The sequence below is a fragment of the Papio anubis genome, chromosome X (genome assembly GCF_008728515.1).
Source record: "Papio anubis isolate 15944 chromosome X, Panubis1.0, whole genome shotgun sequence".
Taxonomy (NCBI): domain Eukaryota; kingdom Metazoa; phylum Chordata; class Mammalia; order Primates; family Cercopithecidae; genus Papio; species Papio anubis.
This window is the reverse complement of record NC_044996.1, coordinates 18,033,776-18,057,794: the sequence shown is the minus strand read 5'-3', so window position 1 is coordinate 18,057,794 and position 24,019 is coordinate 18,033,776. Positions and strand designations below refer to the sequence as shown.

Sequence of the window (24,019 nt, the reverse complement as noted above, 5' to 3'; positions counted from 1 at the left end):
TATACGGGTTGCTTTCAGCTTTTGGTTATTATGAATAAGTAAGTACAAACATTTGTGTATGGGTTTTTGTGTACGCATAAGTTTCTATTTCTCTGAGATAAATGCCCAAATGTGAAATTGGTAGGCTGTGTGATAGCTGCATGTTTAGGTTTGTAAGAAACCATCAAATTTACTTCCAATGTGATTGTATAATTTTACATTCCCATCAACAACATACAAGTGATCAGTTTTTCCAAATTCTGGCCATTTGGTGTTCTCACTATTTTTTACTTTAGCCATTTTGATACATGTGTGATATCTCATTATAATTCTAACTTCCATTTACCTGATGGCTAATGATATTGAACATCTTTTCATGTGCTTATTTGCCATCTGGATATCATCTTCAGTGAAATGTCTGTTTATATATTTTGCTCATTTTCTAGTTGGATTGTTTTCTTACTGTTGAGTTTTGAGAGTTCTTCATGAAATTTTGATACTAGTCCTTTGTCAGATATGGGGTTTGCAAATATTTTCTCCCAGTCTGCCAGTCTGTAGCTTGTCTTTTCATCCTCTCCACACAGGCTTTTGCTGAGGAAGTTTTTAATTTTTATGAGGTCCAATTTGTCAGTTTTTCCTTTTATTGACCATATGTTTGGTGTCTAGTCTAAAAACTCTGCCTTGTCCTAAATCCTAAGAATTCTCTCCTATGAGAATGGCGTGAACCCGGGAGGCGGAGCTTGCAGTGAGCCGAGATCGTGCCACTGCACTCCAGCCTGGGTGACAGAGCGAGACTCCGTTTCAAAAAAAAAAAAAAAGAATTCTCTCCTATGCTTTTTATGTTTTACATTTAGGTCAATGATACATTTTTAATCAATTTTTGCATAAGATGTGAAGTTTAGTTTGAGGTTCTTTTTTTGTAAATGGATCTTCAATTGTTCCATTGCCATTTGTTGAAAAGGCTATCTTTTCTCATTGAATTGTTCTGGTACTTTTGTCAAATATCAAATGTCAGCTGGGCACAGTGGCTAACACCTGTAATCCCAGCACTTTGGGAGGCTGAGGAGGGCGGATCACTTGAGATCAGGAGTTCGAGACCAACCTAAGCAACATAGTGAAACCATGTCTCTATTAAAAATACAAAAAAATAGCCGGGTGTGGTGGTGCACGTCTGAGGTCACGCCGACAACTGAAGGATGGTGAAGGTAGAGAATTTTACTGAGCAATTAAAATGGCTGTCAGCAGAGAAGAGAGCTGGAAAGGGAATGGGAAGGGCAGGTCATCTTCCCCGAAGTCAGGAGGTCTCTTCCCTGAAGGCAGGCCATCTCTTTCTCTCTACTGACTGTGTCTGGGGTCTTTTTAGGTAGAGGACGTGCACAGGGTGGGCCCTAGGTAGTATTGGAAAAGGCAACATTCAATTGGCTAAAAGGCATTATTCAGAAAGAACCAATCAGGAGAGAGCAGGCAAACAGGAATAGAAGTTCTCACTCTGGGCCCTGGGTTTCAGGCTGTTTTGGGTTTGAAGGTGGGGTTTCACTAGCGACCCACCTCTATCTGCCTAGGCATTTGGCTGCTTCCAGTCACTATCATTATAATGGAATATTACTTACTCATAAAAATGAATGAAGTACCAATACAGGCTACATCATGAATGAACCTTTAAAGCATTATGTTAAAAAGACAGACACAAAAGATCACACACTGTATGATTCCATTTTTATTTATTATCTGGAACAGGCAACTCCATAGAGATAGGAAGTAGATTAGAGGTTGCCAGGGGCTCAGGGGGAAGGGAGAATGAGGAATTTCTTTCAGGGTTTCTTCATAGGATGTTATTTGGTACAGGGTTTCTAAAGTTGATTGCAGCGATGCTGGCACATGTCTGTGAGTATGCTAAAAATCTGAATTGTACACTTTAAGTGGGTTAATTGTACGGTGTGTAAATTACATCTCAATAAAGCTGTTTACATATATATTTACATATATATATTTAAATAAGAGATGAAGTCAACATCACCAATACCATCATCACCCCCTCATAAAGCCAAGACAATTTTTTAAGATAAAGAAAACAAATTTTACTCATAAGACACGAAGTCATACTGTAAAGTTATAATAATTAAATAAGTGTAGTGCTGATTTGGGATTAGGTGAGCAAATCACTAGTGCCCAGAAACTAACCCGTGCATTTGTGGATTTGGTTTATGATAGACATAATATTTCAAATCAATAGGGAAAGAAGACTGACTCCTCAATAAATGAAATTGAGACAATTCGCTATCATCTGGAAAAAGGTAAATTTCCACCTCCTACCACACACGTACACAAATTTTGGAAGGGATGGATTAAATCTTTATATGTGTAAAACCCAACTAAAAATGTATTTAAAGAACATATAAGAGAATATGTTTTTTACCTTGAGGTAAGGAATAGCTCTCTAAAAAGAACCAAAACAAACCAACAAAAAGCAACCAAAATCATAAACAGTAGCCTTCCTTAAATTGCATCCCAGAATTAGGCAGATTTACTAAAGTGGACACTGCCAACCCTTTAACGATGAGTGCACCCACCCTCCAGTTCCTGGGAGTGCTGCTGCTAACAGCTTATAACTGCAATCTTCTCCATAGAATTGCACTCATTTGTTGGGAAATACCTTGTTCTATTAGTTTTCTATTGATGCAGTAACAAATTGCTACAATCTTAGTGACTTAAAAAAACACACACAGGTATTATCTTAAAGTTCTGTAGAAGTCCAACATGGGTCTTTCTGGGCTAATTAAGACAGAGGATGCAGCAACAAGGAAGCAGAGATCAAGCCCTCACCCACATCAGAGGCGTTTGAACCAGAGCAACTCCATCTTGAATAGGAGCTGGGTAAAATAAGGCTGAGACCTACTGGGCTGCATTCCCAAGAGGTTAAGGCATTCTTAGCCACAGGATGAGATAAGAGGTTGGCACAAGATACAGGTCATAAAGACCTTCCCGATAAAACAGTTTGCAGTAAAGAAGCTGGCTAAAACCCACCACAACCAAGATGGCAATGAAACTGACCTCCGGTCATCCTCACTGCTACACACCCACCAACACCATGACAGTTTACAAATGCCAAAGCAACATCAGGAAGTTACCCTCTAAGGTCTAAAAAGGGGAGGCACGAATAATTTACCCCTTGTTTAGCATATAATCAAGAAATAACCATAAAAATGGGCAGTGTCCTCGGGGCTGCCCTGCCTATGGAGTAGCCATTCTTTTATTCCTTTACTTTCTTCATAAACTTGCTTTCACTTTGCTCTATGGACTTGCCTCGAATTCTTTCTTGCACAAGATCCAAGAACCCTCTCTTGGGGTCTGGATCAGGACTCATTTCCAGTAACAACCGGACACCAAATCTGTCCATTCCTTTATCTTGGACCTTCCAGATTCTGGAACCATGAGAAATAAATCTCTGTTGTTTATAAATTACCTAGTCTGTGGTATTTCATTATAATAGCACAAACAGACTAAGACACCAGGTTACCATTACCATTGTGTTAGCTAATTGGCTTTATCCAGGGGAAAAATAAAATTCTCATATCTTTATGACAGGAAGTGATTCTGACACTTGGAGTAAGATGGCGACCAAAGTTAGGCTGCTACCCTCCCACCGGAACTGGGAAATGAGGATGCTTTCTCCCTTGATGTTTACATTTCAAAGAGATGACTCTTAGGTCCATTCTTGAGAAAGATATTTGTGGGTCACAAAGATGGCAAAAGACCTATTTAGTCTGCAAAAGGATTTATGCACATTTAAAAGAGAGGAGAAAGTGCTTACAATTATAAGTTTTCTCAAATAAATGTTCTGGAAAAAAGGAGGGGAGAGAAATCTCATGCCTTATTTTCAACTGGGGTAACTAAGCCTCTTACTGTTAATTTGTATCTGTCCTTACAATCTCCTGCCTGTATTACTATAAAATAGTAACGTGAAATTTTTTTTAGTTATCTTTATTTTGGTTTTTTCCCCTTTCTCTGGGCAGTTGTAGCCATCTAAAATCAGCAAATCTGTAGTAAAATACAAAGCAAAGCAATTATTAGAAGCATGATAGAACATCAGAATTACTAAATTTGTAGAAAGTGAAATTTTCAGAAATTTTTATCTGCCTTGGGGAAAAAACCTTTGAATATATTATACTAATGCTGAATAGTTAAATTAGATTTTTAAAAGATATTTGAAATACACTTTTATTCTGATTCTAAACAAAAAGGAATGGCAATGACAGTAACAAACAAAATTTCCCCACTGAACAACATAAGGATGTTTCACATACTCATACCAAATCTCTATGCCAGTTAGGCACAACTGAATATTGTGATGTGACAGTAGCAGTCTTACATTTGAAACTCAAGAAGAAATCAATTGCATTCCCAAACAGCTAAATATGCAGGTCCAAACAATGAAGGTATTTTTTAAACTGTCACATTCACTCCAAAGCCCATTCATCTCCTTCAGCATCCCACAGATGGAGCACATGTTGCCCTTAGCTAGATAATAAAGTGGCACACACAGTGTACCACTTGACATCACAGAACAGCTGCCTATAATAGTAGACTTTTGACACTGGGCTCCAGCTTCATTCTCACAGGTCATCATCCTCATCTGGGGGAGCAGTTGTCCAAGCAACCTCTGATTTAGAGTATGTTCATACTACACTGCCAAAGTTGGGTCCATGACAACCTCTGGTGAGGCACGAGCAGGCATGGCAACAAATTCCAAGTTAGGGTCTCCAATGAGCTGTCTAGCAAGACAGAGGAAGGGCTTTTTAAAGTTATACTTTTTGGCATTTATGACAGAAATGTCATAATACTGAAGATTCTTTATTCAGTAGAAGACAATAGATGTTTCCTTCAGTTTCCCATCTTTAATATCCATTTTGTTGCCATACAACATGAGGATGTTTTCACATATTCATACCAGATCTCTATGCCAGTTAGGCACATTCTTGTAAATAATTCAGGATGTTACCTCAAATGTTATAATGGCACACTGGGCTTGAATATAATAGCCATTTCTCAGTATACCAAATTTCTCCTGGCCAGCTGTATCTCATACAGTGAACTTAATAGATCCTCTGTTGGTGTGGAACACAAGGTGATAAACCTCAACACCTAAGGTGGCTACACACTTCTCGAATTCACTGGTCAAATGACATTTCATGAATGCAGTTTTTCCAGTACCACCATCGCCAACCAATACCAATTTGAACTGGACTTGGGGCTCTCCTTGGGCAGCCACCATTATGTTCCTTTCAGAAGTGTCTCTGTGCCTATCCAGCTGAGGCTGAAAAGATGGCAGAAGCCCGAAGTCTTAATTAGCAACAAAAAAAGTTTCATTCATACATTAATTTTACAAATTGTTGTGATTTCTTTATTGCTTGCACTTTCAAATAATTAACTATGGAGCAATATTTTGTAGTTCCTCATGAAGTCTTGCCCAATCCAAGCCTATAGAGTAGCTTAACTCAGAACCATGCTAATTTCAGTTTTTAATTAAGAGTTTTTCTTTGATGCCCCAATAAATTTCTCCTGAGTTTCCATCAATTACATGAGTAACATCACATTTACATGGTAATTTAGGCCATTCAGTGATTGCTCCATCTTCCTAAATAACTTTGTTTTAAGATGAGAAGTAGAAAGAAATCCATGGCCATCATCTAGTTAAAAGTCTTACAAGACACTGATTTTAGAGTACGGATTGAACTTCTAGTGTTTAATGTGCACAACTTTAATTTGCTTTGTGTTTGGTTTTTGGTTTTTTGTTCATGTTTTCTTTTTTTGTTTTTGTTTGTTTGTTTTGTTTTTTGAGACAAGGTCTCACTCTGTCACCCAGGCTGGAGTGCAGTGGCATGATCATAGCTCACTGAAACCTCAAACTCCTGGGTTCAAGCAATTCCCCCACCTCAACCTCCCAAGTAGTTGGGACTATAGGCACACACCACAACACCCAGCTAATTTTTATATTTTTGTAGGGCATGAGGCCTCGCTGTGTTGCCCAGGTTGGTCATAAACTCCTGGGCTCAAGCGATCCACCTGCCTTGGCCTCCTAAAGGGCTGGCATTACAGGTGTAAGCCACCATGTCCAGCCAACTTTAGTGTTTTAAGCCTTAAGGAAAAATCCATCCTATGGGCCATTTTTTCCACTGGTCTAAATAGTTATATAACAGTCAGCTAAATCTCTATAAATAACAGGCATCCACCTTTGTTTATCCACCCATACTGGAGAAAATCTGCCTCCCAATGTTAGTAGTGACACTATATCTGTCTTTTGTGGTTGCTAGTAATCTGTAGGTGCCAGATTTCTGTTCATCTGTTAATTAGATATTTTTCTTTTTTATGTCATTCTTTCAATCAAGCCAGTTAATAAAACATTTTTGTGTTAAAGTTAGAACTTGAGTACCTGGATGCATACTAATTACTTTAACTTTGTTATTATCAAAAATTACTAATGAGGATGATCTCACTTGTACTTGGCCAATAATCCAGAGCATATCCACAATGGGAGTACAGTTTAGAGCTCATTGGAAATATGTAGTTGGAGGAACCATTACTGGGAGTGCAGAAATTTTGGTGTAGTAATAATGTTTGCTTTCCAATAAATGTGATTCTTTATTGTGGTGATTCAAATAACCTCTGCCTGAGTAGTACTATGAGAATAGCAATCAATTTTTTAGAATACATCTTTTTGAGGCAAGAGAATCATTAGAATCTGGGAGGCGGAGGTTGCAGTGACCAAGATCACACCATTGCACTCCAGCACTCCAGCCTGGGGGACAGAGTGATACCGTGTATGAAAAAATTTTTTTAAAAATAAAGAATACCTCTTTTCAGTTGAGTTCAGTACCAATATCCATTACTCTAGCAAAGTTCTTTGTGGGAACAACTGTCTAGTCCTCCTGCGGTGCTGGCTTCACATAGAAAGCATGAATCCAGCTATGGTTCTCCTTCACTTTGATAGCAGTATGAGTGATCAGCAGCACCTGAAAGGGTCTCTCCCAATGGTGTGACAACCTGTCTTTCCTTTGAAATACCTTTATGTGGATGAAGTCTACTGTTCTATAAGGGTGGCAGACTGACTCAGGCAAGTCCTTATAACTTTAAGTCTCAGGGTTTCTAGGGAAAAGAGAAGGCCTTTTAACTATTGAACATTATTATGAGAGGATTCAGTTAAATTGGGAACAGAACATGGTCTCAGACCCAAGTTCATAGGCCTGCCAACCATAAGTTCAAAGGGAGAGATACTATGCTTACTTGCAGGGGTCACTCTAATTTTTGATAAGGCTAGTGGCAAAGCTCTAAGCCATTTTAACGTGTTAGATTACTAAATCTTGGCCAAGTAGTTTAATTTTAGAGTTTGATTCATTCACTCTACTTGTCCAAAGGACTGAGGTTTATAGGAATCTGCACACATTTGGCATAATTCCTGGGCAACAGTAGAAGTAAAATGACTTCCTCTGTCCTAGTCAATGTGCTCTGGTATCCCAGAAGTGGGAATTGTGAGTTTTAAGAGAAACTTTACCACTGCCTGAACATCAGTTTTTTATTTTTATTTTAAGTTCTGGGATACATGTGCAGAACGTGCAGGTTTGTTATATAGGTGTACATGTGCCATGGTGGTTTGCTGCACCTATCAACCCGTCATCTAGGTTTTAAGCCCTGCATACATTAGGTATTTGTCCTAATGCTCTCCCTCCCCTTGCTCCCCATCCCCTAACAGACCCCACTGTGTGATGCTCCCCTCCCCATGTCCATGTGTTCTCATTGTTCAACTCCCACTTATGAGTGAGAACATGCGGTGTTTGGTTTCCTGTTCCAAACATCAGCTTTTTAAATTTTATTTGATTGTGGTAAGAACATTTAACAAGAGATCTACCCTCTTAACAAATTTTTGAGAGTACAATATAGTATTACTAGCTATAGGCACAATGTTGTACAGTAGATCTTTAGAGTTTATTCATCTTGCTTAACTGAAGATCAGCTTTTGAAGACAGAAAGATTTCAGGCCATCAAATGTCATACATACCACAACTAGACAATATCTCTTGCCTTTTATAAGCATTAGTTCTGTGAAATCTAACTGCCACCACGTTCCTGGTAAAGTTGGTTACAGAGAACTTCCTGTGCTTATATATGGAGTGCCCGTAAAGAATAGCATATCAATAGCATACATTACATAGCAAATCTCTTTAATATGTTGTGAACAATTGTATCTTTTTGGTAGGCCTAGTAGGGGTCTAATGCCTTTAAAATTCCTCTTTTGTTCACATCATTGTGTCGATGACACACCACCACTAACCAAGCAAATTGGGACTGAAGTATAGGAATTACTGTTAGGTAATTCCCACAGTCCAATCAAATTTCTTTTAGCTCCTTTTTCAATTCATTTGCTCATTTCTTTTTGTGAAGCACATTTTAAAAAATGAACAAAAACTTCTTGTCGTATTAAAAATAGAGCTTCTAAGTTTGGAGCCAGCCATGTTTTAGAAGCAGCTTTTGGCAGGGCGCAGTGGCTCACGCCTATAATCTCAGCACTTTGGGAGGCCGAGGCAGGCAGATCACCTGAGGTCAGGAGTTCAAGACCAGCCTGGCCAACATGGCGAAGCCCTGTCTCTACTAAAAATATAAAAATTAGCTGGGTGTGATGGCACATGCCTGTAGTCCCAGCTACTTGGAAGGCTGAGGCAGGAGAATCGTTTGAACCCTGGAGGCGGAAGTTGCAGTGAGCCAAGATCGTGCCATTGCACTCCAGCCTGGGTGACACAGAGAGACTTTATCTAAAACATAAAAATCAAAAATAAATAAAAGCAGCTTTTACAGCTCTATCAGCAAAATGAATTACTGGTACCTGAGAAAGCAGGTGTGAAGTCCCTAACAAATCAGCTATCAATTTTCCATGTGATTTTTTTAGTTGTTATTGAAGTCAAAAATCCTCTATTTAAAAAATGTTATCTGTTGCATGACAGACACCAAACATATATTTATTATGTTTATATTTTTATGTTTATTTTTACTCCAGAACTAAGAATTGCAGTTCTGCTAACTGGTATTAACTCATCTGCTTATGCAGAATTAATTGCAGATAAAGCATAAGCTTCCGAAGCCATGTGATAAGTCGCTGCAGCTAGGAAGCTTTTTAAGTGGGTCACTTTTAGCCATACTACATTACCAATTCATAAACATTATTATATCATTTTGAACAGGAATATTACATAAATCAGGTCAGATTTTTCAAACTTTGGACATTTCAAAGCTAACAGAGAGGCTATCACCAATTTCTGCTGTTCAAAAGCCTCTTCAGATTCTAGGAACCAAACCAGAAGATCTGAAGGATTATCATGTAGTTGCTTCATCAGAGGTTTTGCCCACTCTGCAAAACCTGGAATCTACTCTCTTTAATACCGTATTAGTACCAAAACTGTGTCTCAGTCCATTTGGGCTGTTATAACAAAATACCATAAACTGGGTAGCTTACAAACAATAGGCATTTATTAATCACATTTTGGGAGGCTAGAAAGTACAAGATCAAGATGCTGGTAAATTCAGTGTCTGGTAAGGATTCACTTCCTCATAGATGGTGCCTTCTGGTTGCATCCTCACATGATGGAAGGAGCCAGGAAGCTCTCTGAGGCCTTTTTTTATAATGGCATTCAACCCATTCATTAGGGCAACACCCTAATCACCTCCTAAGGCCCTATTTCTAATACCATCACATTGGAGATTAGGGTTCAACATACGAATTGGGGAGAGCATGAGACATAAACATTCCAACCACAGCACTACATTTGGCCGTTAGATCTGCAAAATGAGATGACTCTTAGATTGTACCACTCTAAGGCCCACAGCTGAACACAGATGTCTTAAATAGTTTACTCAGAAAAGCAATGTTGCAATTTATCTAGTGAGGCCTCATGCCCTTGTGAAGCAAAGAATTGTAACAAAGTCAAAGTGTTCGTTTTGCATTGCTCCTTAGTTTCTGAAGCTACCAGCAAAATCATCTATATTTTGAAAAATTATAGATCCTTCTGGTGAAACAAATTTCTCTAAGTGTTTCTGTAAATGACTAGATAAAACAGTAGGGGGAGTCTCAAAACCCTTGAGGAATTGTCTGCCATAAGCATCAGACTCCTTTATGAGCAAATAAGAATTTAGACTTGTCCACTTACAAGAAAAGAAAGAGGGGGAAGGAACAAAAGAAGGAAGGAAAAAAGGGAAGAAGGGAAGGAGGGAAGGAAGGAAAGAAGGGAGGAAGGGAGGAAGGAAATGAGGGAGGGAAGGAGAGAGGGAGGGAGGGAGAGAGAGAGAGGAAGGGAGGGCAGAGCATAGAAAAACAAAAATATTTTTTTCAGACGATACTGACATCAGAATAGATGAAGGATTAGTAACTACAGGTGTTAATGGGACAACAAATTAATTTACTTCTCTAAAATCAGTACAAATCTATACAGAGCTTACCCACCTTTATCAAATTTACCTTTCTTCTTTACTGGAAATGTGGGATTACTACAGGGTAAGTACTCCTTTTAAATTATCCTTTGTTTTTGTTTGTTTGTTTGTTTGTTTGAGACAGGGTCTCACTCTGTTACCCAGGCTTGAGTGCAGTGGTGTGATCATGGCTCACTGTAACCTCAAACTCCAAGGTTCAGGTGATCCTCCCATCTCAGCCTCCCAAGTAGCTAGGACTACAGGCACCTGCCATCACGCCCGGCTAATTTTTTTTTATTTTTATTTTTTGTAGAGACGAGGTCTCACTATGTTGCCCAGACTGGTCTCAAACTCCTAACCTCAACTGATCCTCCTAACCTGGCCTTCCAAAGCATGGGGATTACATGTTCTTCTAATTCTTTTATAACTGGTTTTATTATGTTTAATTGAGGTCTCAACAATGGATATTGTTGACACATAGCCATGGCTCATCTTTTTGTTAAGCTATTTTTTATATCTCAAATTAATCCAATATTGTCATTCCCTTTGATTAAATGCTCCTTCAAGTCTTTTGTTTACTTTTAAATTCAGTTGTCTGATTATTATTATCATTATTATGATTGAGTTGTCAGAGTTCTTAATGCATTCTGGATACAAGTCCTTTATCAGATATATGATTTGCAAATATCTTCTCCCAGTCTGTGGCTTGTCTTCTCATTTCCTCAATGGAGTATTTTGAAATGCAATTTTTTTTTCATTTTTTATGAAGTTCAGTTTATTTATTTTTTCTTTTATGGGTCATGCTTTTGGTGTTGTATCTAAGAATCTTTGCCTAACTCAAGGTCATGAAGATTTTCTCCTGTGTTTTATTCTAGAAGATTTATAGTTTTTTACTTCACATTTAAGTGACTTGTTTCAGCTCGTGGGGACTTTTCCAGCACAGTATGAGATTGCCACTCTTTGCCATACCTCTTTTCTTTCAGAAGTATATAGTATCCAAATCAGGTGCCTTCTCCCAAAAGGCTCCACAGACACTTCATCCACAGTACAGAATCCAGTAGCTATTAAGTTGCACAGCAGGTCTCTCACCAGTAGGTTTATAGGAGATTCAGGAGAAATGAAGAACACATGTTCCTTAGTCAAAGGACCTATCTCTATGGGAATGACAGAGGAAAGGGGACAAGTAGAAGGCTGACCCAAAACATTCATAACCTGTATTAACCTGTCACCAGATGGGAAAAGTTATTGACACATTATAGTCCACTAGTTCTCACCTTTGGGATTCCCTCAATTTGTCAATTTTGAACCATCTGCCAAGTATTTCCTCGCTGAAAGTTTTGTTCTAGGCTCTCCTAATTCTCTTATCTTTGCAGTTTCTGCATCATCCAGAGTGTCCTTCTGCAATCCCTCTTCCAACACCCTGGCTTCTTGCAATAACAACATATAGCCTCCCATCTTTCTTTCTTCCCTTTCTGGATTGGTCATTGCAGGGTTATTCCCTTCAGTAAAGAGTTCTAACTAAGCAGAGAACAAAGCAAACTTTAATCACTTCTTTTCTGTTTTTGTTCTTAGATTATCCCAAAACTGAGTAGCTGCTGCTAAGATTTGAATAATAGTTTGCCTTTGCCATCCTACTACCTTTTCCCTAATTTGGGTTTGGATAGTCAGTGAGAGAGCTAAAATAAAGGTGGTTAGAGCCAGAGGGCAATTTTTATATGACCTTGGATCCATGCCAATAAATTTTTAGAATGCCTGAACAAGTCACTGATGGAAATTAATGAGGTACTCACCTGTCGTATGAGTGAACACCTGCAATATCTTCCAGTTCCTCTTTACAAGAAAGGTTTCAAGGAACCTCTATCCTCAGATTATCCATATTTGTGGGGGATGGTGGATAGTCAACTTCTCTTGGCCACCATACCCCTGATGTGGTAATCTTCTGGGCACCAACATCCTTGCTCCATCAAAGGATCAAAGTCTGCTCGTTGCAAAATTCCATGCAGTAGCCAGTACACATCTCCACACATGGGGCTGTAAACTGAAAACATGCTGCATAGTACTGCATATTTCTGGGGCACAGGGAAGAGAAGCCTTTAAATGAGTAAGAAAAGGATCTGAACCACCCAAGAGTCCTGGGTAGCTAGCTACTCAATGGCATCAGCTTTGCTGGCTATCCAAATAGGAAGGTCTGGTTTTCCTCACATTGAGACAATAAAAATGTAAACTACACAACACTTCAGTTCCAGTTTTGACATTCATAAGTTTAATACCTTGGTTGCCTGTCTTTTTCCAAGTGACAAGTGCAGCTACTCTCCATTCTGTTGCCTCATATGGGAACACAGTCTGTCTTAGCCAATTTTTTGTTGCTATAATTGAATACCACAGACTGAGTAATCTATAAAGAACAGAGGTTTATTTACCTTATGATTCTGGAGGCTGGGAAGTACAACATCAAGGAGCCAGCATCTAGTGAGGGCCTTCTTGCTGTGACATAACGTGCTGGAAGGTATCACACGGCAAAAGAGTAACAGCATGTCAGCTAAGGTCTCTCTTCCTCTTCTTATAAAGCCACCAGTCCCATCATGGGGGCCCTACTCTAATGAAATTATCTAATCCTAACTGCCTCCCAAAGGCCCCACCTCCAAATACTATCAAATACGAATTTGGGGATTAAGTTTCCAACACATGAAATTTGGAGGACACATTCAAACCACAGCACAGTCTTTTATCCAAGTTCTCAATCATCCCATGATAATGTCTCTTTATTATTTCTGCCTTTCTAGTTGTGTGTTGTGTGGTATGTAGATGATAAGACCTCCTGGAGGTGGAATCTGGTCTAAAACATAAAGTAGACTCAGGGCTAGGCCACCAGGCAAACTTGTATCCTCAAATAGAGCAGGCAGTTGTAGAAAGTTGTACCTTCATCTCCCTTTACAGGGAAATCTATTCTCTAAAAGATCATCACCTCCCCCTTGCCTGGGAGCCACTACAGTCAGTTAGAAGCAAAGAAGGATAAGGACATGCAGGGGAAGCAGAGGGAGCAGGCACAGCAGAGAAAGGAGGAGGAGGTCTCCATGAAAAAGAAAGTGCTTTTAATTTTTGCATTTCCCCTCTTTTTTCTTTTCATCTGGCTATCTGAATCTTTTGTTTTGTTTTGTTTTGTTTTGTTTTGTTTTGTTTTGTTTGGACAGAGTTTCGCTCTTGTTGCCCAGGCTGGAGTGCAATGGCGCTATCTCGGCTCATCACACGCTACAGGCATGCACTACCATGCCTGGTTAATTTTGTATTTTTAGTAGAGACAAGGTTTCTCCATGTTGGTCAGGCTGCTCCTCAAACTCCTGCCCTCAGGTGATCTGCCTGCCTGGGCCTCACAAAGTGCTGGGATTACAGGCGAGAGGCACCATGCCCAGCCTATCTGAATCTTTTTTAAGGCTAGTCAAGTAAAACAGTGGGAGTGGAGAAGACACCAAGAAATCTATAATCAGTTGTGATCAATTAGTTGTAAACAGCACTGTACTTTGACCAGCCCTAAATCATTTTTAACACTACTCTTAGAACAATATTTATCCCATAAATACCAGGAACTCATTTGTTCAGGATGAAACCCCTCCAAGGATGTGTTAATCTATCCAAATCAAAAGAACCATCCTCCCACCACTACATAACTGGATTCTCATGTGCATAACCATCACAAATGTGACAGAGAGATATTAACTATTTAAGAGAGAGACTTGAAGGCAATATTCCTGTCTTCCCATATTTTTCAACCATATGATGACCCTGATTGAATTTTAGAGTCTACATTACCCATGTTTATTTAATAGTAACATATTGAATTTGGACAGGTTGGATTGTCTAGGTAGTAATCCCAAAAAAGAGAGCACTAGAAAGAAGACTTTTTATAATTCCAGGTCTCCTACCTGATTGTTTTATGGTTACAGACTGTCAGTTGTCTGCTCATGTCAGGAGCTACCATATATTTCCATGTTCTCATCAACAAAATTGTTGGGGAAATATAATTAAACACAAAATCTTCTCCTAACCCAGAATTCCTCTCCACAATGGTAGTAGAGAAAGAACGTTTTATTATTGAGTCAGCATTAAACCAGAGCATGATGCACATTCCAAGTAACTCACTAAGAGACTGCAAAAACAGAAAGGAATCTCACCCGCTAATACAGCCAAGCAGATACAATCCATTATTTACATGTTTTCAAGTAAATAAATAATGACTAGTCCTCAAGTAAGAAGATTTGGCAGCATTGTTGTCACACATATTTCACCCAAACTTTACCTAGTAATTGAGGTGACATTCTGTGCTAGTTAATTGGCTTTATCTAGAGGAAAAAAATAATCATATCTTTATAACAAGACATAGCTTTGCAATTTGGAGCAAGGTGCCCACCAAAGTTAGATTTCTACACTCCCACAAAAACTGGGAGATGGGGTGCTACCTCACTTGATGTTTACATTTTAAAGAAATGGCTCCCAGCTCTTTGAGAAAGACATTTCTAGGTCGTGAAGCTGATAAAAGGTCTATGTAGTCTTCAAAAGTCTTCATTGAAATTTCAATGAAATATATATATATATATACACACACACACACACACACACACACGTATATATGAAGAAAATATAGTTGACCCTTGAACAATGTGGGGGCTAGAGGCACTCCCTGTGCAGTTGAAAATCTCCATATAACTTTAGATTCTTCAAAAACATAATCACTAATAACCTATTGTTGACCAGAAGCCTTACTGATAACTCAGTCGATTAACAAATATTTTGTATGTTAAATGTATTATATACTGTATTCTTATAACAAAAGCTGGAGAAAAGAAAATGTTATGAAGAAAATCATGATAAAAAATGTATTTGCTATTAAGTGGATCATAAAAGTCTTTGGCCAGGCGCAGTGGCTCATGCCTGTAATCCTAGCACTTTGGGAGGCCGAAGCAGGTGGATCACCTGAGGTCAGGAGTTCGAGACCAGCTTGGCCAATATGGCGAAACACCATCGCTACTAAAAATATAAAAATTAACTGGGCGTGGTGGTGCGTGCCTGTAATTCCAGCTACCCAGGAGGCTGAGGAAAGAGAATCACTTGAACCCAGGAGGTGGAGGTTGCAGTGAGCCAAGATCACGCCACTGCACTCCAGCCTATGCAATGGGAGCGAGACTCCATCTCATAAATAAATAAATAAATAAATAAATAAATAAATAAAATAAAAGTCTTTGTCCTCGTCTTCAGGTTGAGTAGGCTGAAGAGGAAAGGTTGGTCTTACTTTCTCGGGGTGGCTGAGGTGGAAGAGGTTGAAGTGTAGTCAGGAGACACAGGCACACTTAGTGTAACTTTATGGAAATTAAATACACGATAATTTCTGTCTGACTTTTTTGCTATTTAATTTCTCTAAAAATGTGCCTATATGGTACCAATTCTTCCACAGTTTGCTTTAGTTTCAGTGCATGCATCATAGAAGGGTACATGTCATAAAAGAAGTCAAAAGCAATCTTGAATAATCAGAACCCTTCTGCTAAATTGCCTAATGTCAACTTGTTTTCTCGTACGGCTTCTTCTACATCTTCTTCATTGTCTGGCACAGGTTCAGAAACACTCATCTCTATCAGGTTGTCTTCTGTTCATTCCTCTGGTGTGGTGCTGATTAGCTCTTTAATTTCTCCAAGATCCGCATCTTGAAACCCTTCCCACCACCCACCACCACCTTTTTTTTTCCACCTCCACAATCTGCTTCATTATTTCCTTGATTGGCTCTGTTGTAAATCCTGTGAAGTCACGCTGGACACAGTTTTCTCCAGCAGGAATTTATTGTTTTGGGCTTGATGGCTTTTTCCATAACAACGATGGCTTCTTCAACGATGTAATCCTTCCAGATTTTCATGATGTTCTATCAGAGTTCTCTTCCATAGCACTGACAATCTTTTCCATAGTGTACCATGTGTAATGTGCCTTAAATTTATGGCTACCTGATCTAGAAGCTGGATTAGAGACATTGTGTTTGAGAACAAGGAGACCGATTCAAGGCCTTTGGTGTTGAACTCATAGGGATCTGGATGGCCAGGGGCATCATTCAATATCAAAAGAACTTTAAAAGGCAGTCCCTTACTGGCAAGGTACTTCCTGACTTCAGGGACAAAGCATCTATGGAACCAATCCAGAAACAGGGTTCTTGTTGTCCAAGCCTTCCAGTTATACAACCGGAAGACTGGCAGCTGGTGTTTATGTTTTCTCTTCAAGGCTCAGGGGTTTAGCTGTTTTATAGATAAGAGCAGTTCTTATCATAAAACCAACTGCATTTGCACAAAACAGTAGAGTTAGCCTGTCCTTTCCTGCTTAAAATCTTGGTGCTTGCTTCTCTTCCTTACTAACAAATGTCCTTTCTGGCATTCTTTTCCAGAATAAGGCACTTTAATCTGTACTAAAAACCTGTTCAGGCAGATATCTTTTCTCCTCAATGATTGTCTTAATGACATCTAGAAACTTGTCTGCTGCCTTTTGATCAGCAGAAGCTGCTTCTCCGGTTATCTTGACTTTTTTTTTTTTTTTTGAGATGGAGTCTTGCTCTGTCACCCAAGCTGGAGTGCAGTGGCGTAATGTCAGCTCACTGCAACCTCCACCTCGTGGGTCCAAGCAATTCTCCTGTCTCAGCCTCCTGAGTAGCTGGGATTACAGGCATACACCACCAGGCCCAGCTAATTTTTGTATTTGTAGTAGAGATGGGGTTTCACTATGTTGGCCAGGCTGGTCTCAAACTCCTGACCTCAAGTGACCCGCCTGCCTCAGCCTCCCAAAATGCTGGGATTACAGGCATGAGCCACCATGCCTGGCCTATCTTGACATTTCTTTTTTTTTTTTTTTTTTTTTGAGATGGAGTCTCACTCTGTCACCCAGGCTGGAGTGTAGTGACGAGATCTCGGCTCACTGCAACCTCCACCTCCCGAGTTCAACTTCAGCCTCCTGACTAACTGTGATTACAGGCATGCACCATCACGCCTAGCTAATTTTTTTATTTTTAGTAAAGACAGAGTTTCGCCATGTTGGCCAGGGTGGTATCAAACTCCTGACCTCAAGTGATCCACCTGCCTCAGCCTCCCAAAGTGCTGGGATTACAGGTATGAGCCACTGCGCCTGGCCAAAAGCTGCATTTTCAATACAACATAAAAAGGTATTTTGCAAAAAGTTCAAGGTTTTCATACCTACTGGCACAGCTGCAGCAACAACTTCATCAATTTCCTTTTCTTTTTTATAATTAGTCCTTACACTGGATTCATTTATCTTGAAATGGTGGGCAACCAAAGGTCGGGCACGGTGGCTCACGTCTGTAATCCCAGCACTTTGGGAGGCTGAGGCGGGCAGATCATGAGGTCAGGAGATCGAGACCATCCTGGCTAACACGGTGAAACCTGTCTCTACTAAAAACACAAAAAATTAGCCGGGCGTGGTGGTGGGCACCTGTAGTCCCAGCTACTCAGGAGGCTGAGGCAGGAGAATGGCATGAACTCGGGAGGCGAAGCTTGCAGTGAGCCGAGATTATGCCACTGCACTCCAGCCTGGGTGACAGAGCGAGACTCTACCTCAAAAAAGAAAAAGAAAAAGAAATGGTGGGCAACCACAGCTGCAAATCTCAATCTATGTTACATATCAAGCAATTCACCTTTTTTCTTGTAATGTCATGATTTTTATCTGCTTCTTAGGAGTACATCACTAATGGCTCTTCATCCTGTGGCATTATTCAAGGTTTGTCCCACCATAGGTCCCATGGTGATATTCAAGGTTTATGGTATTGCACTGAACACAATGAAAAACACATGAAAATTGCAAGAGATCACTTTTTATTGTGATACGCAATTTACTGGAGAGACAAACTACTCATGCAGAGATGATTAGTGTCCCACGTAGTTCTAAGCAGATGCCCACAACACTTGGGCTCACAACAATAGCAACAGGAGGTGGCTACAAAATTGTTACAGTAGTACAGTATATACTACAGTTAATTTTATGCAGTTATGACTTAACATTGCATCTCTACTGTTGTTTATATTTCTCTCTTGGACTGCACATGTTGCTATGTATGGTATATGTTTGTGTGTACATGTGAGATGCCCCATACTTTTAAACAACCAGATCTTGAGAGAACTCACTCACAATTGTGAGAACAGTACCAAGGGGATGGTACTAAACCATTTATGAGAAATTCAACTCCATAATCTAGTCCCCTGCCATAAGGCCCCATCTCCAACCTTGGGGATAACAATTGAACATGAGATTTGGTTGGGGACACAAATACAAACCATATCACAAGGATCAGAAGCAAATCATAAGAGCAGCCAAAATTCAGAGAAGGTTGAATTCTCAGTTTCGGTGAGTCTCCTACACCAAAATCAGGGTCCCAGTAAAGAGTGGGACCCTAAGACTCGGAAGAGAGATTACTGAGTAGATGCATTTGGGAACCTTGAACTCCAAGATCCTCCAGAAACTTCTGGACATGCAGAAGTGCTGCAATCCTCATTTTAGAGGACAGCAGTCCCCCCACCTCTGGATTGAAGATCATGAAAGGAACTCAAATGAGGCACTGTCTGGGACAATGCCTGCCCTTCTCAGGATCTGCCCCCCTCCCTTCCCAGCAATTAGAACAATAACTATGGTCAAATTTCAACATGGGATAACTGGAGAAGTGCTTGACCTGCTAAGGGAGGAGAGGAATTATACACAAAAAGAGAGTCATTACATACACAAAAGGAGCTACAGAACTTAGCTGACATTTACCAGCAAAAACTGGAAGAGTATATCTGAGGATGCTGGATCTACAGGACAGATTACAAAACTGAATAGAGAAAAGTGTGTTAATATGGAGGTACTCTCCTGTGACACAGGATTCAGCACACTGGCAAGGGCCCCAGAGGTCAGTTTTGAAATGGTTTTAGGAAGGCAGAAAAAAGCAGTGGTCCACACTAAATGAAGTAGCAATACTAGAACTTAGTGGGAGACTATAGAGGAATAGATCAAAAGGCTTAGAGAAGTGAACATGTTAGGATGGATTTATTACATGAGACAAGAAGACCGACCAGTTGACTATGTTCATTGGAGGGGCCCAGAGTATAGTTCACTTACCAAAACAATAAGGAAGGTGATAGTGAGGGGACACAAGCATTATTGAAAAGCTTCAGCCAGGCGCAGTGGCTCACACCTGTAATCCCAGCACTTTGGAAGGCCAAGTGGGGAAGATCATTTGAAGTCAGGAATTCGAGACCAGCCTGGCCAACATGGTGAAACCCCGTCTCTACAACAAATACAAAAATTCGCCAGGCATGGTGGCACACGCCTATAGTCCCAGCTACTTGGGAGGCTGAGGCAGGAGAATCACTTGAACCTGGGAGGCAGAGGTTGCAGGGAGCTGAGATTGCACCACTGCACTCCAGCCTGGGCAACAGTGAGACGCCGTCATAAATAAATAAATAAATAAATAAATAAATAAATAAATAAATAAAAGCTTCATAGTCGGTTGGGCATGGTAACTCATGCTTGTAATCCCAGCACTTTGAGAGGCCAAGGTGAGTGGATTCTTTGAGACCAGGAGTTCAAGACCAGCCTGGGAAACATAGGGAGATCCCATCTCTACAAAAAGAAGAAGAAGGAAAAAAAAAAAGCTCCATAGCAGTAGCTGTCCTCTGTAAAACCGGGCTGATGATAGGAGATGCTCATACAGAACTGGGCTCCCTAGTGCTAATAGAGGTGATAGGATTCTGAAATACGGGAGACTAGGTGACGACACTTAACCGTCAAAAGTGAATTGGTTCTAAGTATAGGCAGCAAGGTTGAAATGACACCAAGGGATGCCTCCTGACTCACAAGGATTTAATGAGATGGCCCATAGAACATTGTGTTCCTAGGGGCAATTCAGATAAATAGCCAGCAAGGGTATTACTATATATAAATATATAGATAAGCAGAAGTCTGAAGTCAGTTGCCTCAATGGAAAGTCATAGCTTCTTTTCTAACTTCCAGACCTAAGCCAGTTCTCAGACCCCAAGCCCATAAAATGAAGAAAAGGTCAGGTTCCCATGAGAAAGGGCCCTACAACAACATGGTAAGTATATTTAGTAGTATTCTCCAAGCCTTCTCCAAAAGTGTCTATGACCATTTACTCAGATAGCTGGGGAAAGGGGAATACAGAGACTCTTTCAAGTCTGCTGGACCCAGGAAATAAGTAGACACTGATACCCAGGGGCCAAAGTGTTACTGTGGCCCACTTGTTAGAGAGAAGCTTATGGGGGTCAGGAAATAATTGGGATATTGGCCCAGGTTTGTCTCACAATGAGTTCAATAGTCATCTCCATGACTCCCAAATGAATCATCGGATTGAATACATTAGCAGTTCGCAGAATCCTTACCTCAGTTCTTTGCTCTATGGAGTGAGAGCTATTATAATAGGAAAAGGCCTATGAAAGCCCCTGAAAGTCACCACCATCCCCGAAGAAAAACCTTTCAATGGCCAAAACAGTAAATAAAAACCAATATTGCATCTGGGGGAAAGGAGAAATAGCAAAGATTAGTGTCACCCTCAAAATATTAAATAATGCAGGAGGCATGGTCCTCATCATATCGTTCCTTAATTAATCAGTCTGGGGGCTGGGCATGGTGGCTCACACCTGTAATCCAAGCATTTTGGGAGCCCAAGGTGGGCCGATCACTTGAGGCCAGGAGTTCGAGACCAGTCTGGCCAACATGGTGAAATCCTGCCTCTACTAAAAATACAAAAATTAGCCGGGCTTGGTGGTACACGCCTGTAGTTCCAGCTACTCAGGAGGCTGAGGCAGGAGAATCACTTGAACTTGAGAGGTGGAGGTTGCAGCAAGCCAAGGTCACACCACTGCACTCCAGCCTGGGCAACAGAACAAGACTCTGTCTCCAAAAAAAAAAAAAAAAAAAAAAAAAAATTAATCAGTCTACCACCTGCCCAGTAAACATAATAGTCCCAGTTGTATCTACTGAACTTGATGTAGTATCTTTACTAAAGCAAATTAACACACCTCTGGTAGACGGTATATGGCTACTGATTTGGACCAATACATTTCTTTCATACGTGTCAGGAAGGAAAATCAGAAACTGGTTCTATTCACATGGAACAGACAGCAGTATATATTCCCAGTCTTACCCCAAGGCTAAGTTATTTCTCTGCTCTCTCTTATAACTTAACGGGACCTGAACCAACTAAATACTTTATAGAACATCATATTGGTCCACTCTATTGATGGTATCATGTTAACTGGAACTGATGAGCAAGCAGCAGAAGTACCCTGGGTGTCATAATAAGATGTACATTCTAGAAAGTAAAAAAACCCTGCAAAAAGATTCAGGGATGAGCTACATGAGTGAAGTTTTTAGGGATCCAGTGGTCTAGGGTCTGGGGAATGCTGGGACATCCACTCCAAAGTGATAGACAAATTATTGCACCTTTAACCTCCCACCTTTAAGAAAGAGTCCAAAGGTGGGACTCTGGGTCTGGAAGCAATATAGTCTACACTTAGAAATACCATAATAACCCATTTATTGAATGACATAGAAGGCTACTAGTTGTGAGTGGATCCCAGGACAAGAAAGGCCTCTGTAGCAAGTCCAAGCTGCAGTAAATGCAATTGCACCACTTGGGTAATATGCTCCAAAAGATTCCTTGACATGAGATGTATCTGTGGTAGAAGAAAAATGTGGACTCCCTAAGAAGCCCAAATAGGAACTGTGCAGTGCAGACCCTTAGGGTTCTGGAGCAAGGCCACGCCATCTAGAAGCAGAAAGCTATATACCATTTGAAAGGAGCTCCTGGTATGCTCCTGGGCCCTGGTAGAGACTGAGCACTTGCTCTTCAGATTTTTTTTTTTTTTTTTTTTAGAACCAGAGTCTCACTCTGTCACCCAGGCTGAAGTGCAATGGTGCGATCTCGGCTCACTGCAACCTCTGCCTCCCGGGTTCCAGTGATTCTCCTGCTTCAGCCTCCCCAGTAGCTGGGATTACAGGCATGGGCCACCACACCCGGCTAATTTTTGTATTTTTAGTAGAGACAGGGTTTTGCCATGTTGGCCAGGCTGTTCTCAAACTCTTGACATCAGATGATCCACCCACCTCAGCCTCCCAAAGTGCTGTGGTTGCAGGTGTGAGCCACCACACGTGGCCCAGATTTTTTTTTTTTTTTTTTTTGAGTACTTGCCCTTTGGATATCAAGTATCCGTGTTCCCAGTATTGCTCATCATGAGCTTGGGTCTGTCAGACCCACCCCGTCATAAGGTTGGGCAGGCCCCAGCAGCAATTTATTGTAAGATAAAGTGGTTACATCCAGCAGGATTGAGTGCTAGCAGGCCAAAAGACCCAAGCAAGCTATAGAAACAGGTGGTCCAGACACCAATGTCACCCACAATTGATGCACTGGTGCTTCTTCCTTAACTAACACCAACGGGCACACGGAAGGGGAAGTATTCCTTATGATCAGCTGGCATAAAAGGAAAAATCTCAAATTTAGCTCATGGATAGATCGGCTCAGTATTTGTGTACCAGCTGAAAATATGTAGCTACTGCCCTACAACCCCACTCAAAGGTGTCTCTGAAAGACAGTGAGCAGAGCTTTGGGTGGTACACTTGGTCACCCACTTTGTGTGGAAGAAGTGGCCCAAACTTATTATACTGATTCATGGGAAACAGTGAATGGTTTGGCTAGTTGGTCAGGGGATTGGAAGGGAAAGATGGAAAGATTGGGATCAAGGAGGTCTGGGGAAAAGGCATATGAGTGGGACTATGGGAATGGGTACAAAGTGTGAAGGGTTTTGTCTCTTTATTTTAACATTAATCAGAATGCATTCGCTGCAGAAGCAGCACTAAATGACCAAGAGGACAGGATGATCTGGCCAGTAGATGTCAGCCAGTCTGTTCTCTGCCATCCCAGTGCTTATACAATAGAGTAGCCACAGTGGCAAAGACGGAGGTTACGCATGCCCAACAACATTGGCTTCCTCTCACCAAGACTAATGTAGAGATGGCTGTGGCTGAATGTCTAATCTTCTAGCAACAAAAACCACACCAAGTCCCCAGTATGGCACCATCCCTTGAGGATATCAAGACATGTGGTGTCAAAATGATTACATTCAACCCCTTCCCTCTAAAAAGGTCAGTGGTTCATTATGACAGAGATTGCCACATATGCCACATACGAATTTTTCCTTCACTGCCTGCAAGGACTCAGTCAGCACCACTACCTGAGATCATGATGTATCTGATCTACCAACATAGAATCTCTCCTAATGTCACCTCAGACCAAGAGATTCACTTTATGACAACTGTGATGCAGCAGTGAACACATGACAATGAAATTCATTGGCCCTACAACATTGTGCACCATTCAGAGGCTGCTGGTGTAATAGAGTGATAGAATGGCATTTTAGGGCCGGTTGCGGTAGCTCACGCCTGTCATCAATCCTCGCACTTTGGGAGGCCGAGGCGGGTGGATCATGTGAGGTCAGGAGTTCGAGACCAGCCTGGTCAACATGGTGAAACCCTGTCTCCATTAAAAATATAAAAATTAGCC

General features: G+C 40.7%; 1 protein-coding gene and 1 pseudogene across 1 annotated transcript in view; both read right to left on the bottom strand.

Moving 5' to 3' along the window:
• Positions 1–3,254: 3,254 nt before the first annotated feature.
• LOC110740401 lies at positions 3,255–5,817 on the bottom strand (annotated as a pseudogene).
• A 5,383-nt stretch (positions 5,818–11,200) lies between these two features.
• RBMX (RNA binding motif protein X-linked) overlaps positions 11,201–24,019 on the bottom strand; it is a 66,342-nt gene continuing 53,523 nt past the window's right edge. The window contains exons 11-12 of the mRNA XM_031660860.1: positions 12,852–12,930; positions 11,201–12,469 (exon numbers count right to left, since the gene is read on the bottom strand). The gene's annotated coding sequence lies outside the window, so the exon portion shown is untranslated. The remainder of the gene's footprint in view (positions 12,470–12,851; positions 12,931–24,019) is intronic.